The sequence below is a fragment of the Ambystoma mexicanum genome, chromosome 10 (genome assembly GCF_040938575.1).
Source record: "Ambystoma mexicanum isolate Mex_15411 chromosome 10, UKY_AmexF1_1, whole genome shotgun sequence".
Classification (NCBI taxonomy): domain Eukaryota; kingdom Metazoa; phylum Chordata; class Amphibia; order Caudata; family Ambystomatidae; genus Ambystoma; species Ambystoma mexicanum.
The window spans coordinates 1,449,167,668-1,449,186,576 of record NC_090932.1 but is presented as its reverse complement, the minus strand read 5'-3'; the positions used below and the strand labels follow the sequence as shown (position 1 = coordinate 1,449,186,576).

The 18,909-nt window shown below is 46.6% G+C and overlaps 1 long non-coding RNA gene across 3 annotated transcripts in view; it reads left to right on the top strand.

Annotated features, from left to right (window-relative positions):
* Positions 1-18,909, top strand: part of LOC138492395 (uncharacterized) — a 331,714-nt gene that overhangs the window by 11,709 nt on the left and 301,096 nt on the right. For 2 of the 3 annotated variants that reach the window (XR_011276198.1, XR_011276197.1), the window contains exon 2: positions 12,755-12,912. The exons of the other annotated variant lie outside the window; for it this stretch is intronic. This is a non-coding gene — a long non-coding RNA (uncharacterized lncRNA). The remainder of the gene's footprint in view (positions 1-12,754; positions 12,913-18,909) is intronic. 3 annotated transcript variants of the gene reach the window in all.

The window sequence follows — 18,909 nt, the reverse complement described above, 5'->3', positions numbered from 1 at the left end:
CGATCACCCCTCTTGTCCGCAAAGACTTCTAGGACTCTACTTTCAAGCTCAGACGGTGGATATCCGCAATATCGGACCCATTCTCTTATCTGATCTATTGTCTTAGGGAAAACATGCATTATAGTACCTTCAGATTTATTATGGGCCTTCGAAGGGCAACCGCCAATGGAACAGGCAGGCATTGTGGAAAGTTCTGAAAAGTAAAGATCAACAATTCTCTATGAATACCAATGTGTTAAAAAATTAAATGACACATAAAAGGTTCAATGCAAGGTTCGTTTTGGTTCTTGGAACTATACACGTTATTCACATGCGGATAAGTATTTGAATAACTTTAAAAAAATAGAAAGATAATTTGACTAAACTCAGAACATGTGACTAGTTCCTTGCATGTACTGTCTTGAACGAAAAGAAATTGGACGCAAAATGATTATGGTACATGGCCTTACCTTGACGAACAAACAGTTAGATGCAGGGATCAGAGTAGTTTCTTGTCGTAGAACAGGGAGCAGTTCACAGGTTGCAAACTGACGAGTTTCCTCGAAGTGGTCACGGAAGTTCACAGAGACGAAGAGCAGATAACCAGCACCTTCACGGGTTGACTAGCAAAGCGCAAAGAAGTTCTCATTAGAATATGAAGTGGGTTATAAAGAATTCGAAACAGGGGTGTGTTTGTGAATGAATGACGTGTATATGTCGTGGCATTATGTGGTTTGCAGGGGGCCGTCCAGCGTGAGGGGGGATGCTTGGCAGGAGACACGGGGTCTGGAGGTAGACATGGGAACAACAACCCATGCTCTATAGACCACTTTGAAGTGTACATGGTCTTTGGCACCTCTTGGCCTTTATCGCTCCCTGACAGCTCCACTTGCCAGCACAAGTACCCCGGTGCGAACTGCCTTTGATAGGGCGGGGGGGTGGATTGGGGCGGTGGTCGTGCAGACAAGACACAGGAAGACTCGTGAATGGAGACACACTTATGTGGATTGCAGGGGGCCGTCCAGCGTGAGGGGGGATGCTTGGCAGGAGACACGGGGTCTGGAGGTAGACATGGGAACAACAACCCATGCTCTATAGACCACTTTGAAGTGTACATGGTCTTTGGCACCTCTTGGCCTTTATCGCTCCCTGACAGCTCCACTTGCCAGCACAAGTACCCCGGTGCGAACTGCCTTTGATAGGGTGGGGGGGGGTGGATTGGGGCGGTGGTCGTGCAAACAAGACTCGTTTGCCGCAGGGCCTCACCAAGGAGAGGCCATCTAACTGCATGTAAGAGGTAGGCTGCAGGATCTAGTACATGGAAGGCAGGGGGGTGAGTTTATAAATACCTCACCCTCCCAGGAGAATATATGGGTGCAGTTCACCCTGGAGACCCTGGATGCCTAGGCAGTTAGTCAGCAGCAGGCTGGCCTGTGGTGGCAAGGCGGCACGGGCCAGAGGGGGTCATCTCTGTACCCGGTGCCCAAAAGGATGATTTATTATGATCAACCATATGGATTATTTACCTATAACCATGTTTTGTATCAATAAAATCCAACGGCCTTCCTTTTATTGCCAACGCTTGAACAAAGTGGTGTGGTAAGTATTTTTGGGGGAGGAGGCAAGGCCGGGAGGCTTGATGCCAACCCGCAAAATAACATATGTATGTCTGCTGCATATGGGTTCAACGGTTATGTGGATTGAAGGTGGGCGGCCAGCGTGAGGGAGGATGCTGGCCGGAGACATGTGGTGTGACAAGACAAGGCACAGGAAGACTATTCAATGGAGACACACTAGATTCATTTAAAAAATCAAAACAACCATTGTTAAAATATATGTTGGGTTTTATTTTAGATCTTAATTTCAATTGAACATAAATAATAAACATTACACATTGTAAAGTTCCGGTTGCAGCACATCCAGGGAAAATCCGCGGTATTGTCCACTGTCGCTGGGGAAATGTTGTCTAATGGCAAGTACCGCACAGGCAGGTATTACTCTCCGAATGCGGTGTCCGAGCCTCCCGTGAAGCCACCAAGTGAAGCAACGATAGGCCACCAGCCTGTACCACCTGTGAAAATGAAAGATGCAAACTGTATTAAAATGACAAAACTTTCTTATCACTGTCGATTTAGGTAAAAAATGTCATTCTGCTTTGAAAAAAATTCTAGAAAATGCACAATATGGAACTAATTTACATGCATTCGAATGATATGTAGATGTAATTTTATATGTGGGAGACGACCATGAAATAGTAGTGGCATCACTGACATCACAACCAGAGTATACTTACTCGTTACTCGGATTACGCGGACGAACAGTGCCGTGAAGTTCGTGCATAAGCACCATCATCATCCTCAACACGGTCCGTGAGAGGCAGGCTTCCCTGAACTCTGCCAGCTCGGTGATGCATTGCGGACTTGGCTCGCCTTCCGAAATGTAGGCCAAGCACCCGGAATTTTCACGGCAGCAGCAGTTCTCCTCCTCAGTTGGCATTAGCTCGCACCGATTGCACGTGCACCAGGTGGAGACGCCGTCCATGCAACATGGTCCAGGCTCTTCATCCGTTGACTGGTCCTCCCAACTGCCGTCCGAATCCCCATCGTTTTCACGTGCTTGCCTTTCCAGTAGTTCTTCCTCGGTGTACTCGGGCTCGTACATATACGGCATTATTGTAGCCATTGTGTGGTAAAGAAAGTGAAATAATTTACAGAGATGGTACAGGTGTTCACAAGGCCTAGAAGCGGCGAAGGTAGCTGACCAGAGCACAGAAACGAGTCACAGAATACTCAAAGTAACACAGAGAGAGTAATGGAATCGAAAATCTGCTGCTGTGTGTTGTGAAACGGTGTGTTTATACTTATAGAGGAAAGAGGCGTCCTGCCATTTCCATGGCGACACTTCATTAGCTGAGGCGCAGCGATTGTTGACACGAAACGTGCTTTGGCGTTGGGAAATGGGCGGTACGCGTCTGCTGATGTCAGGCTCAGGGGCGGGGGATTTGATTTAGTGCCGCAAAAGCAGGTGAGCCAGGGCGATGGGGGGAAATGATAGGATTATTAGAAAATGGCGGCTGATTTTGAGTGCGTTAATGGACGAAAAGTCGGGTAAGGTCCATAGGAAAGTTTTCTACGATCTACCGATTTATGCTTAAAAACACATGGCTGAACCGTAGGGACAATAAAAAAAAAGTCCCGGAACTATCCTTTAATATGTGCTGCTCGAGAAGTAAAGAGAAGATTAGAGCATAATCAGAGCCTTCAAGTCTTGACATAGAATCCGCTCATCATTGAGGACTGTTGAGCACTGGTTGCTGCCAGGACAATGGGTGATTCTGCACATGAGCAGATGGGGCACTCCGTTGCATGCTCAATCATTTAAAGGGTACTCTGCAAGCTCATGAATAAGTGCAGGTCCAGATAACCCTATGTACTTGAATGAAGAGAGGTTTGGTCTTCGTATAAGGCATAGAGCTCTGAAGTTTCCAGTGCCCATGCACGACAAGACCATCCAGACCTGGTTTTGCTTGGAATTCCGGGACTTGTTTTCCTTAATTTCAAATGGAAAAGAAAAAACTACAGGTGCTAGAGGGGGGAAAACAAATCTGCATGGCCTTCTAACGCATGGCCACGGGAAACTTGATAACTCTGAAGGCATTATGGGGAGCCCATACCCTTAGAAGAGTTCTGAAAAACAGAGGCACTTTGCGAGCAGATCTACCTAAGCCATGTATGATTCTATGTCAACACTGGAGGCTCGGATTATGCTCTCTTCTCTCTTCCTCTACTTCACTCGAGCAGCATTAATAAATCAATAATAACATAAAGCATTACAAAAAGGAAAACTACATTTCCCAATGAAAAAGGCTTTTTTGTAGTCCATTTATGATATGAAGTGTATTTGAACATGTGATATTTTTAACCAGTCTCTTTCCTCTTAGTCAATAACCCTAACTTCCTTTCCTTATCCTTCCTCTTTCTTTGCTGCTCGGACAGCAGTAAAGTACTCAGATTTTTCAATCTATTTTTGTGTGAGAGAGTGATTTTGGTGAACTATATTGCATTTACCTTTGAATTGCTGCACCCGCGCACGGGTAAGGGCTCAGGCAGAGCAGCGCTGGGCCTTTGACAGAGCATCCATGCAGCCCAGAGTTTGTGACAGGCGCAACGAGCCACACAGGGGTCCAGTGCCTCAGGTCAGAGACTTGAGAGGGGGCTCTCTCACGGAAGGCGCACAGAGGGCGCATCAGGATCGAGATTCCAGCGCCTTATCTGTTGTCAATAATGGATAGGAATGTAGAAATCTGTCTGGAGTTAAAACACAATTTAATAATCAGTTCATTATCAGCGGTATATTGCACAGATACACAGGAAGCCAAACGCTGTTCCGCAAAGCACAGTAAACTCAGTAGCAAAAATACTGTGAGGCGAGGCGAGCTTAACCTATCAAGGCGAAACATCGCCAACTAGTGGCACGAGTTTGTAAGACACAGTCCGTATCAGGAATTCCGGTCGCCTGCAGCGAAGGCAGGTTAAAGACAGTCTCTAGAGCATTTGTGTGAGTGCCCAGCATTACAGACGGGCACAGACCGAAGATAACCTGCAGTAAACTAAGGCACCTTACCGATGGGGGCAGGCCCAAATATCCTGCAGCGACCCACCAGAGTGTCAGGATGCGCAGCTCAAGTGAGTATTACGAGGAGCCCCATACCAGCAGAAAGTGGGCAGAGCCCAACAAGGGGCAGGCAGTACAAAGAGTACTCGGCACAGGCTTGGGATCATTATTCCAGGGAAGGAGGCTGGTGGAAGACTTGATTACATTCTCCCAAGGGATGCAAGCCCTGAGAGGAGAGGCCAGAGACAGAAGTCATGCAGGGCAAAGGGGAAGAAAGAAAGCCTGTAAAGCCTGCAGCAGTCAGACCTCCCCCACATCCCTCGGGACACCACGAAGAAGGAGAATTGGTGAGAAAAGTGTGAGGTCCTGGGGAGGGAAGGGCGTATATTACATAAGCAAAAAGTCAATTTCAGAGGAACTGGACTATGGGTATTGGGATGAAATGTTGGATGAAAGCTTTGAGGTGCGAGAGTTATCCCCAAGCCCTCCAATAAAACATAAGGCTGCCAATAAAGAAGAACTGGAAGAGGTGTTTCACACAGACTCTCTCATCAACCCCAGGTCAGTGAAGTGGGAGCCCCTGCCAAGATTGCCAAGTACATTAAGATGGGGATTAGAAAACCTCTGTCAAACAAGGCCAGGAGCAAACTCTGGGTGGAGTTCCCCAGGCCCATGTGCCAGACGGGGTAGCAGAAACACTAGAAATAGACAAGAAAATGCTATCCTTCGTGGGAAGGTATGGCAGAGATATAAAGGAGGGCATAGATAGATCCTGGTGGTTGCCAGGATAAAGTATTGGATATTGTAGTCCGTTTAACTAAGATCTGGCAGATGGTCGAAGAGGCAAAACAGTTGGAACGAAGAGTGGACCCAGTGATTCTGGCCAGATGGGCGCAAAGGGCAATATGCTTGCTAAGTAATGCCAACAGCGCATTGACAACAGAGAGGACGAGGTTGATCTTATTTAAGACAGACCCCAACATGGGAGAGCTGGCACCTCAGAGTCAGCATCGGACACAAAAGGCAAGCTCTTTGGGGATGCATTAATTAAAGATATGGCAAAGTTCACCAATATGCATGGCGCCATTGACAAAGCTCAGGCCTTATTAAAACGAGTTTTTGGGCAGAAGGGTTTTGGGAAGGCTTCCAGAGACAGGGGCTGGTCGGCCATTCGATATTCATCATACAGGCCCAATTACAATAACAGGAGCAACTAGGGAGATCAGGAGTAGTGCAGACCCAACCCCTTCTTTCAATCCATTCGAAAGGGGTAAAGGAAGAGGCTGGAGAGGGAGCAATAACCAAATACAGGTGAGACGGATCCCGAGAGCGGTGATACGGCGAGGGGGACCAGGGACCCCAGAGGTAGTGGGAGGACAGCTCTATTCTTAGAGAAGTGGAAAGAGTTATCAATAGATGCATGCGTCGAACAGACTGTACAGGGTTCTCAACTAGAATTCTGTCAGGACCCAGCGCAAACAGATTACCCAAGACCTATAGTGTTCAGCAAGGCAGACAAAGCTATGTTACACAAAGAGATCTTAGATCTAGAACGAAAGAAAGCCATCACACATGTGTGAAACTCCTCGGTCGGCTTTATAAGCACTATGTTCTTAGGAAAAGGGCAGATGCAAAACGAGACCAGTAATAAACCCGAGAAGCTTAAACGCATTTATTATTTACAGATATTTCAAGATGGAGGAAATCTCTCTCTTAAGAGACGTGTTACAGACGGGAGATTGGCTTGTGAGGATAGCCCTCAAAGATGCTCATTTAATGATCCCAATCGCAGGAGAGCATTAGAGGTACCTCCAATTCTGGTGGGGGAGGCCAGAAGGTGCAGTTCACATGTCTCCCATTCGTTCTGGCATCGGCACCCTGGTGTTTTATGAAACTGATGAGAACAGTGGTCAGCCACCCAAGAGAGCAGGGCATCAGGCTGATAGTATATTTAGACGACTTCTGTCTGATGGGGAAGGACAAAGTAATGTCATTCGAGCTGTTACAGAACTTGGGATTCATAATATACTGGGGGAAATACAAACAAGAACCAGCTCAGTCGCTGGAGTTCCTAGGTTTCGTGATAGACACAAGGACAGCCACACTCAGCTTGCCAATGGCAAAGGTGAATCTGATCAAGAAAGAGATCAGGACAATATTAGCAAGGGAAGACATTTCGTTGATCGAGCTGGCTGTGTTGGTAGGGAGACTAGCCTCATCCATTCAGGCAATTTTTCTGGGGCCTCTACATTACAGGGCACTGCAATGCTTAAAAATTCAGCACCTCTGGAAAGGCTTATCTTACGAACAGAGAGTACCGATCTCCAAGGAGGCGAGGACAGAGCTATGGCGGTTGTTCAGGCACATGGATGTCTGGAATGGGAGAGCGATATTTGGCTCATCTCCAGACCTCATCATGGAATCAGATGCCAGTTGATGGGGCTGGGGAGCCCGTTGCGGGGAGATGACAATAGGAGGCAGGTGGTAGAGAAGGAGTGAGAGCTCCACATCAACTGCCTAGAGCTAATGGCAGGGTCCTTCGCGGTGAGGTGTTAGACCCAAGACAGAGTGACCTGTTGCGTGTTGCTAGAAATGGACAACGTCTACGCAGTACGATACATAAACAGGTTGGGCAGGACGAAGTCCAGGATGCTAGCCGAGCTAGTGAAAGAGTTTTGGAACATGTGCCTAAAGAACAGTATCAACGTTACAGCAAAATATCTCCAAGGCCTACAGAATGAAAAAGCAGACTTGAACTCAAGACACTTGGGAGACGCCAGTGATTAGCAACTAGACAGAACAGTATTCCAGACCCTAATGGAGCTGAGGGTTCCATGCAGAACAGATCTGTTTGCATCCAGGCTGAACGCTCAGCTGGCATGTTTTTTTCAGCTGGAGACCAGACCCAGCAGCGGAAGCGACAGATGCCTTTCTTCAGAGCTAGGGTTTCTGAGTGGGAATATGCATTCCTGTCGTTCGCCATGATTCCGAGAACGGAAGCACCAGTCAGAAGACAACCGGCACTGTTAGTGCTGCTGACGTTGGACTGGAAGAGCCAGGTCTGGTTCCCGGACCTTCTAGAGTTATTAGAAACACCACTGTTACTCCCACATTTCAGAACGATAATTCAGGTTCCAGCGGGAGAGAGCCATCCCGTGATAGAAGAAGGCAACCTGAAACTGATAGTTTGGGCGAAGAGGCATGGGGACCAGGTACCTGGAAGACCTACAGGTTGGCCTTGGACAAGCTGGAATAGCTGGTGTGTGGCACGGGGCATCCATCCCACTAGAGCAATGGCAATTCAAGTGGTACAATTCCTGGCGGCTTTGGGGCTCAGGGTAAAGCATACAGGACAGTGAATATTTGTAGATCAGCCATATGAGCTGGACACCCTTAGATAGAAGACATACCAGTAGGCGAACATCCACTAGTCTGCAGACTCTTTAGAGGGGTAAGGCTTTTGAGGCCACTGATGCCCAAGTACTCTCAGACATAGGACCTTAATGTTGTCTTGAATTAGTTCAATAGTGGCCGGATAATGATCAGTTTTCAAGGAAAGCGTTCTCAGCAAAGCTTGCTAGTCTGCTTTGCCTCATTTCATGTAACAGGACGTCTGACGTTAGGGAACTAGAAGTGGACCAAAAATCCTTTACCCCATCGGGGATCACGTTTTATGTTAATAAGAACTAAGACAGGTATTAAAACAGTTTCATACACCGCATTTCTAGATCAACCCAGGCTATGCCCGGTGCATTGTCTGAGGGCTTATGAAGTTATGACAGATGGGCTTAGACCGTCAGGGCAAACTCAATTGTTGGATCGCCTTAAGGAAAACGTTCTCCGCAGTATCAGTGGCAACCCTAGTTAGGTGGGTTAAGTGGGCTATGCTCCAGGTGAGCATAGACATCAGAGCCTACAGAGCTCATTCAATCAGAGGAGCAGTGATCTCTAAAGCATATAGCGTGGAAGCTCGGTTAGAGGACATATTAAAAGCAGCAGATTGGTCGAAGGAGTCCACTTTTTTTTTTGCACTTAAATTTTATTAAACATTTTCCACATAACAAATGCATTTCGACAAGTCACATTTGAAAATCCACAAAAAACTGCAAATAACCCCACTCCCACCTCCCACACCCCCCCCACCCCTGCTCAGGAGCAGGAGAGTCCGTTACAGCACTATGAGGGACCAAGCCAGATCCAAAGGCTGACACCTTGGGTTGACCCAACTAAATAAGGAAGAGGAACCATTTGTTGGAAGGAGTACATAGAGCACAGTTCACCCCATACCAGCAGACTTCAGAGTCTCATTGATTCATAATCCTCGTGAAGCAAGACTACTGTCCAATCTAGAAGAAAAGCCTTCATGGTATCGTTGGTCAAAGCTGTGAGTTTTTCATAAGTAAATATCGTCCATAGTTTGGCGAGCAAGTCTGCCTTAGAGGGCGACAAAGCGCACTTCCACTTCTGAGCCAGGGCTGTCCTCCCTGCCCGCAACATAGCATGCACCACCCTCGACAGGGAATCCGAGGTTTCCTCCGAGTCCGGGACTCCAAAGATAAGTTCAAGGGGGAGCTTAGGAAGGAAAGCGCCCGAAATCTCATTAATCCAGTCCAGCAGCTCTGACCAATACACCTGTATCGCATTGGCACTCCCACCAAAGATGCAACCATGTTCTGCGCTGGCCACATTGCCTCGGACAAAGAGGAGACACCCCTGGGTACATTTTCGTAAGTCTCTCTGGCGGGAGGTGCCAAGCGTGAAGTATCTTAAAGTTGTGCTCCATAGCTGCTGTGTATAGGGAACCCGAAAAAAGGGATTTAAAGATAGTAAGCCAAGAAGATTCATCCACCTCCTTCCCAACCCTAGTCTCCCACTGCTTCTTAAAGCCCTGCTTACCCTCCACGTTCGCTGTGATTAGGGATTTGTAGAATTTAGACAGCGACCCTTTCCTCGATGTGGACTCTACAATGACCTTTTCTAATGGGGTAAGAGGACGGGCCAGGTCTTCCACCCATTGTGTATCGGTCAGAATCCCCTTCACCGAGAGATAGTCAAAGATCGACATCAGAGCGTCCCCAAAGGCTATGACCAAGTTGATATAATCAATGAGTGTACCATGACGAAAGAGCTGTACCGCACGTTCTAAGCCAGCATCCAACCAGCCCTGCGTTCCACGAATACCCCTTTTGCCAAGGTCAAGAGGGGGACCCCACAGGGAAGAAAGTTGAGAAGGCCAAGAAGAGAGAAAGATTTTCTCTGTCATCCCTCCATAACGCCCATAAGACCGACAAGATGGGATGATGCCTGACACTACTTGAGATGTTCTTGTTAGGGGCCCATAGGAGGTCCCGCACTTTTCTGGGATGCCCGTGGACATCTTCGATATAGGACCAATAGGTTCTCATATCATCTCTCGAATGTTCCAACATTACCCTTAATTGCGCGGCCTTATAATAGAGGCGCAAGTCAGGAAAGCCAAACCCCCGTAGGATTTCGGGAGCATCAGGATCCCCTGCTTAACCCTAGGTTTCCTGCCTTTCCAAACAAAGCACTGAACCATCGAGCTTAGGAACCTGAAGAAAGAGTCTGGCACTGCGACAGGGAGGGAGGAAAAGAGGTAGAGGAGCCGGGGAAGAATATTCATCTTGATTGACACCATCCGCCCAAACCAGGAGAGCGTCAAGGGAGCCCACCGAAGTAGATCAGGCTTAATCTTGTCGAGGACGGGAAGATAGTTTACTTTGTAGAGGAGGGACAGGTCCCTAGGGAGGAGAACTCCCAGATAAGATGTAACCTTCCGCTCAATTCTGATCTCTCCCACCGAATCCCTCCCCTCAATCCCAGCATCGGGTCTCCCCATTGGCATCAAACAAGACTTCCCTAAGTTAATTTTTAACCCGGAAAAGGCTCCATAAGAATCAATCAGATCTAGTCGATTTGGGAGAGAGCTTTGAAGGTTAGTTATATATGCCAGGACGGCATCCACGAATAGTGAAAGCTTAAAGTTGAGACCCCCACAACGGACCCCCGTAATCCCTTGATGATGTCTTATAGCTATCGCCAGGGGCTCCATCGCAAGGGCGTAGAGAAAGGGAAAAATCGGGCAGCCCTGCCGGGTTCCCCTGGAGAGCGAGAGCAGGGCTGAAACCGTCCTGCTTACTGCCACTCTGGCTGTTGGGCCATTATATAGGGCTGCTATCCACCTGCAGAAATTAACCCCTAGCCCCATCTTCTTCAAGACCTTGCTCATGTAGGCCCACTCAACCCGGTCCAAGGCCTTTTCCGAGTCCAATGACAGGAGGTAGGCTTCCTTGTTTGTAATAGCTACTTCCTGCATCAGATCCAATGATTTCCTGATCTTATCCCCCCCTTGCCTCCCAGGTATGAAACCCACTTGGTCGCCATGCACCACTCACTGACTGGCGCACAGCACGTCCCTCCTGTGCATCGGCACTGGGATGATGTACAACCCCATCTTCTTCATCCTCACCTGGTGGTTGCTGTTCGATGTCAGGGGGCAGAGGCACGTTCCGTCGGATTCACACGTTGTGCAGCATGACACATACCATGATGATCTTGGCCACCTTCTCATGCCAGTACAGGAGTGCCCCACCCGACCGGCTAAGACAGCGAAAACATGCCTTCAATAGGTCAAATGTCTGCTCGATGACCACACGGGTACTGGAACGATTGTAGTCCTCTTCGTGCCTGTTCTGTGGGTTCCGGACAGGGGTGAGGAGCCACGTCTTCAAGGGATAGCCACTATGACCTGCATGGGTGCAAAATAAGGTATGTCTAAGTCTGATGGACACCTGAATTTATCACACATGCCTGCAGATATTTGTTGCAGTAATTGTGAATTAATTTAAAGGAACTTTACGCTCTAACAACTCTAACAACTGTCAACATTGTCATAATGTGATTAGAGGTCCCAGTATTAATCATCCCTACACAGGTAAAAGAATTCTACTGAAACACACAAGTACATGTGATACGAGTAATGTGATTTATGCAATTAAATGTTCATGTGGGCTATTCTATGTAGGATTTACTACAAGGAAGGCTAAACTGAGGTGGACTGAACACAAATCTAACATCCGATTGTATTCAGTCCATTCGCCAGTGGCACAAAATTTCAAAGCATTCAAGCATACTGTACCTCAAATTAAATTCTTGATTCTCGAACAAGTGAAATGCCCTAATAGAGGAGGCGACATTCAATTGTTATTAAGACAGAAAGAGGTGGAGTGGATCCAAAGATTGGACTCTCTGGAGCCAAAAGGCATGAATAACAACATTGATTTAACATGTTATATCTGAATGGACTTAAGACATGTTTTCTGTAGTCATTCTTGATTTTTCTTTGGACTCTTTTTTTTCTATATAACTTGGTTTTTGCGTACTAGAAATCCTGGACATTTTCCACATTATTTATTCTCTTTCAGTTGAGGACACTGTGTATTAACAATATTGTACTACTCTGTTATTGAATGGCTCTGTTTACATTTCCAAATGAACACCCATGGCAATATTGGCAATTAACCTTAAACATTGTTTTAACGGGTCGATAACTTTATATTACCCCTACATTACACTTATTTTTAGTGTCACCATTTAGCAGACAGCAATATCAGGTTGGGGATCATAGGACAGAGTGTTGTTTATATTCATCTAACTACTATTTATAACATTAGCTATCCAAGGTCAGTATATTAATTTCTTTACAAGGCTTTAGATTTAAGCATCTTTGTGTAATCGTTTCCATTCCAGTATGTTTTTGGTGGAAGATATGGCTCTACCATTGATATCAGAAGTTCTTACTTCTTACCACATTAGTAAATAGCTTGTACTATACTTATGCAGATCTTGAAGTGAAGTTACAATCTGGCTTTTGACTTATCGTTGGCCCAATATATTCTAGTCCACTAACGCGGCTTTTACTACATGAATGGATCTTATACACTACCGGGTAAAAAATGATCACGTGATCCGCTTACGATTACGTGACCTACTACGTGATTAAATAAATACGCGATGCGGGACGGAGGGCTGTATCACCAGCCGACTTCCCGTTTCCACATTGCATCCCAGAAAACTGACAAAAAGGTAGGCATTTCCTTGTCCACACTCTGATTCTTGGGTATGTTCCTGTATATTTCAGATTTGGCCCAGTAGTTCTATATCCGTTGGGGAATGAAAGTTATGGTTGTCCTTTAAGCAACACATTATTGACAACAGCACAGAAGAAGTTCATCTCGGCAATACATCGTGTGCCACCTTAGAGCTTCTAAGTTGAAGACGGACCTATTTCTCACAAAGGTTAGTCAAACAAGCACGTATTGCCATTGCCAGTACATGGGTGTCCACATGGAAAATGAGACAGTGCAGTGATTTTGTCTCTTTATAATATTTCCTTTAGAAAGTGAAGAAACTATGTGATTGTGTGAACATATTTTGATGAATCTTTAAGTAGAGGAAAAATCTAGAGATTTTCTTTGATGTACTTTAGATTTAACATTTTGAAAATGATTGTTTTGTATGAATCAATTTGGGAATTGTAATGATTGTATTAATGAATGATGTAATTCATTTTACTCTACATTCCGTGTGGCAAACTGAATGCCTTCATAATACAGTTTACCTAAAGTATTCGCTTTGTGTATTTTTCTTTATTGCACATCTAATTATGAAAATATTAGTTATCACATTTAAGTGATCAGGAAGAGACCTTTGTTCTCGATTTGAGTGACCAGGCTTTTACCTTAGAGTTTTCTGTGGTAACAAATGTGCTGCAGACATTTGTTGTGCAAATGCACATGTCCCTGGTTGTATGCACACATTTAACCTTGCCACAATGTGTGCTGTGCCAGGGTCTTATGGTGTGGGTTGCGTCTTCCAGTTGATACAGGGTGTACACTCCCTTGCTGTTCTTCATGCATGTGGATGCATACCGCTGTGTTTATTATCATTATGTGATGTGTAGTGATTAGTATTATTTTTTTGCTGGCCACGCTGGCAGAAGTCTCAGGATTATTTATCATTCAGCATTTATTATCCCCATGGTGACATGCAGCGCTACTGTGCTGGTGGCCCTGGGACAAGCAGTGTATTCCCTTGGTGGAATTGATTTGTGCACTCTCATGGATGCTTGTCCTGTGTTGTGAATTGCTGAGGACATTTACATTGCGCATACTCACATCATGTTGCTGGATTGTGTTACGGAGGGTGGGGTTTGATGATGGGTGGTGGACGTGTTGTGGGATGTAGGCTAGTTGGAAGTTAGGCATGTTGTAATTGGTGTACAGTTTCCATCATTGCTATGGGGATTGGTTATCATGTTCAGTTTGGGATGCTTTGGGACACAGTGTTTTGCGATGAGGACTTTGTGATGTCACCACAACAATGACGCCATGGTGGTGTGTGCATCTCTCCCCCATTACACTCCCATGTGCCTATCATGTGACTTACCAAGCAGCCAGGCACGTCGTCCTGCATGTCGCTCCATGTAGCGTGGTAGCGTGGAGGTCCGCAGGACCAATGAGTCATGAGTTGATCCGGGAAATCGGGCACAACAATGTGTGATGATCTTGCTGGAGTCACATACCATCTGTACATTGATGGAGTGATATAGTTTACAATTGTGGTACACCGCCTCCGTGGCATGCGGGACCACCAATTCTACATGGGTGCAGTCAAGTGCACCAAAACAGTTTGGCATGCCTGCCAGTGCATGGAAGCCAACTTTCATGTCAAAGATCTCCTGGGCAGTCCGTGGTAGGGAAATGTAGTTCCTTGAGTGCTTCAGGAGGGCATCCAGCACGTGGTTCAGAATGCGAAAAAATAAGGGTTGTGATATGACATGCATGTGCCCCACTGTGTGTTGGTAGGTGCCTATGGCCAGGAAGTGGAGCACAGACACTACCTTCAGTAGAGGGGGGATGGAGTGCGTATTTCAATCAGGCTGACAATGTCGTCGTGTATCATGTCCACAATGGTGGTGATGGTGTCCCGATCCAGACGGTACAGGGTGTGGATCTGCTCAGGGGTTAGTTTGAATGGACTGGCTCTGGTGCGAGGGACTGGGGGCTGCCTTTGTGGTACCACTGGAGGCACTGGTGGGGCTTGCTGGGCCTGTCTCACCCTCCTTCTCCTCCTGCGTCTCCTCTGTGGTGCCTGTTGTTGTTGTTGCTGGTGTAGCAGTGCAAGCATGTCCTCCAGCCCCATTATTGCTACTGCAAGTGGTATCATTTTGGTGTGGAAAGGGGTGTGGTGTGTGGGTGTGCTCCTTTTGTACTGACTCCATTGCCTCCACCTGTGCTGATTGTGTGCACCTGTGGCAGTTGGGAACACTGCACTTTGCTGTTTGCGGGTGGTTTGCGATGCCGGTATCCCTTATTACCACCTTCATGATGCCGGTATTTGCATGTCCGCATGACTTGTGATGTCCTCCTGTTAGCGCCATCCCGGTATTGCCGGACCGAATGGCTGCGTGCCCGCGCGTATGCCGGAAAGGGGGCGCATGGTATCAGCGCTGATACCGGGTTGTTGAGTCGTAATAGCCCGGAGCGGTATACAGTGCCAGTAATCCCTTACCAGCATTGTTTTTCCATTAGCACCTACCTCGTAATGACCCCCATTATGTTTCAGTGCCAACCGGTTGGGGCGTACAATTTAAAGTTAAAGACAGACAAAGAAAGAGGAAGGGCAAGGAAAGGAAGTTAGGGTTATGGACTGAGAGGAAAATGATTGGTTGAAAATGTCATATGTTCAAATACACATATCATAAATGGACTACAAAAAGCCTATTTCATTTGGAAATGCAGTTTTCTTTTATTTAATGCTTTATGTCATTGTTGATTTATTAATGCTGCTCGAGTGAAGTAAAGGAAGAAAAAAGCATAATCCTTCATCTCTGTGTCTTAAATAGAATCTTGACTTTCTATAACTCTAGTATGGAAAATCAGTATTGTGGGTTAAAATATAGATACAGAAGACACACAAGAGGTCAGAGGCAGACATCTCTTTCCTTGACTGAAAATAAGATTAGAGACCTAGTATAGTATGCCATGAAGGAGGTGTGGGCAGAAAAAAAGAAACGGTCAATGCACAGGGACTCGCCACCTTCTTCTGCTCCTTCACGTAGCAATGTTCTCGGGAGGATAGCTCAGGGGCAACATGCTCGCCTTGGAAGCAAGACGACATGGTCAACATAGGTTCGAACCCCGGGTCCGCGCTTAGAAACCTCTGGGTATTAATCGCATTATGAAATAACCTATCATATCATTGAGACTTTGGTGAGGTGAGGGAGAGGAAGTAATGGAAGGCAAACTACAGGGAAGAAAGGGCTGTGTAACATATTGGCCTTAAATAACAAAAACATGAACTTCTCTATTCCAGTTGAAGCACAATCTGTGGTGATTGAATTGACTCGCCTAGATGGATTTTCCCTTGTTTAGGGATGTAGAGGATGGGATCCTCTGGGAATCCAGAGCCTGAGATAATCAGCATGTCCATTTAATTTCAAAATAGTATCTGTTGCAATCGAAGAGTAGTATATGTCAAATATGTCACATATTGATCCTGTTTTTAGTTTGGTTTATTAGGTGGCGCTTGCACCACCTATAAACTGAAACTATTTCATTAGAGTACAGATAGGGAGAGATGGCATATGAGGAGGTACACACAGCATGAAGGTTATTTGCCCATCCGTTAACTTCACATGGCCATGCTAATCATTACGGTAATTTCGTGCCCCTGCTCCCCAAAACACCTCCACATGTGATCTCTTTGAGCTCACTTTAATGAAGCCTTACCATCAAACTTTGCACTCGAAGTACCTGCCAGCGTTTTTTCAAAGCGGTATTCTGAGAGTTAATGACTTAACTCTAATTAGTCCTATTCATGGAATGATTTGCACGGAAAATAGGGGGCTTACGTGCGAAATCGCACGCAAACTCCAGTTTTTTTATTCATTGAACACAATGCTCGGGCTTTACGAGGGACTTGCGAGGAATCCGTGACGGTCGAACACGTCACTGCGACACCACGAACGCCTTGCGTGAGACTCGTAGAAAAGGGGCATTGGGTTCTGTGCAATCACCTAAGATGGGGCGGAACACGTGGAATGGGGAACAACAAGCGAAAATATGGGTGTAAAGAGGGATGTACCAAAGTAAAATACCCACAGCGCCCATACGTGTGCTAAAAACCTGTATTCGTGGAATTGAACAGGGCTCGCAGGCGCGCTGTAAAATATGTTCAAATCCTGAAACATGTACGACATGCGATAGCTGGTGGATACGTCAACGTGCACAAAAACAAATGCATAAAAAGACAGCGCAATCAACAAACATGCGTATATAGCTACGATTAATGTACCATGTGTCGTAGCAGTGATAGTGGGACACCGCAGGAGGAGGACGATGGCCAGGGCTCGGATCTTTCTACCTAGGACCAGCCTTTTTGGGATGCCTGATGACCAGGTCTATGGAAGGTATAGGTTTCCACCTCATATCATATTAGACCTGCTCACGGAGTAGGAGGATGACCTTACATCATCCACCCTGTGCTCTCAAGCATTTTTTGGCCACTGGGACATTTCAGCAGACAACTGCCATAGTTGGGGGCATTTCACAGCCCATGCAGTCATGCTGCCTACACCAGGTGTTGACAATAATGACTCCACACCAATCAGTCCGCAGGCACATCTACATGCCCAGAACACCTGCAGAAAGGCAGGCCGTGGTCCAGGATTTTTACGGGGTGCCGCATTTCCCTAGAGTGCTTGGTGCCATCGATTGCACCCATGTAGCTCTACGCCCACCTAAGGTGACAGAGTACATATATCGCAATTGCAAGTACTGGCATTCCATCAATGTGCACATTGTATGTGATGCCAAGGGTATCACTACATCTGTATATGCAAACTATCCGGGGTCCACCCGTGATAGTTTAATATTCAGAATGTCACCCCTACACCGGGCCCTGGAAGCTGGGATGCATGGAAACACATGGCTCATTGGTGAGTATAATTGCCAGTGCAAATGCATGCATGTCACACACACACAAATACATACCAATGACAAACCTTTCGCCTGTACAGCGGACAGTGCCTACCCTCTGAGCACCTACATGATGACGCCAATACGGAACCCTGCCACACCATCCCAGGTGAGATACAACACAGCCCATATTGCAACTCGGGGCATAGTGGAGAACACATTCGGAGTGCTCAAGTCACGTTTCCGCTCCCTTGACTACTCTGGCGGTGAGTTGCTTTGCACCACCACTAGTGCGCAGGATCATTGTGGCAGCATGTGTCCTGCACAATGTTGCAAAATGGTGCGGCGTACCGGTGGACATGGTGGTGCCCCCACACCCGCAACCACATACACACCACTTGCGCATGGCAGGTCAAAGGGCACATGGCGAGGCTGCCCGTACCCAGCTTGTGGCTACATTTTTCACCTAAAATCCAACCCCTGGGGAGTGCACACATCCCTGGCACATTTCAGGTGTCATTCAATGATGACAAAGGGCCAATCATCTGGGCCCACTAAACCACCCTGAGAAGGTGTCCTTGGAAGTGCAACATTGAGTGCATCCCTTAGAACTAAAACTAATTTCATTTTGTGTTTCCATAAGAAACACATAGAACAGGGACTATGCCACTACCACCATGCCAAACTAGACATCCTATCGCCTTTGTGTCACATAAACCATCCCATATGTCATGTTAAATAATCACCAGACTGTGCTATGGTATGTAATGTCAAGTGAGACAGATAAATGGCCAATACATAATACAGGTGTCTCAATGCGCTCAACGATGCATGGAAAAAATACAAAAATAACACCCGCTCCTAGAGATCCATAATATCCTGGACAGGGACAGTAATTTCATACTAAACTATTTTCCACTATCAACAGTGCATGTAACAGTGAATCTGTCGGACAGTGATTCATCATATTTTCACAAGTGCTTCAATATGCCATCATGCAGGGACTGAGAACAGGGTGGAACAGACACACTGTACCTGCATTGTGCAATCGTAAGGAGCGAGTACACTGATGTTCAGAGGATTGTGGTATTCGGAAGGTGGTAACCCCTTCAGGGGTGGTTCAAGTGCAACCAGTCAGTGGATGCTTGGCTAAGTGCAGAGAGATGCAACTCTCTCTGGTCATTCCCCAAGTGCAGTGATGATGACACTAGTCCACGTCATGGAGGCAACTGCCCCACGGGCGTGACAGGGGCGTGTGATACCTTGAGGCACATCAAGCAGACAGTCATCAAGCAGCCAGGACAAAAGGAATGGA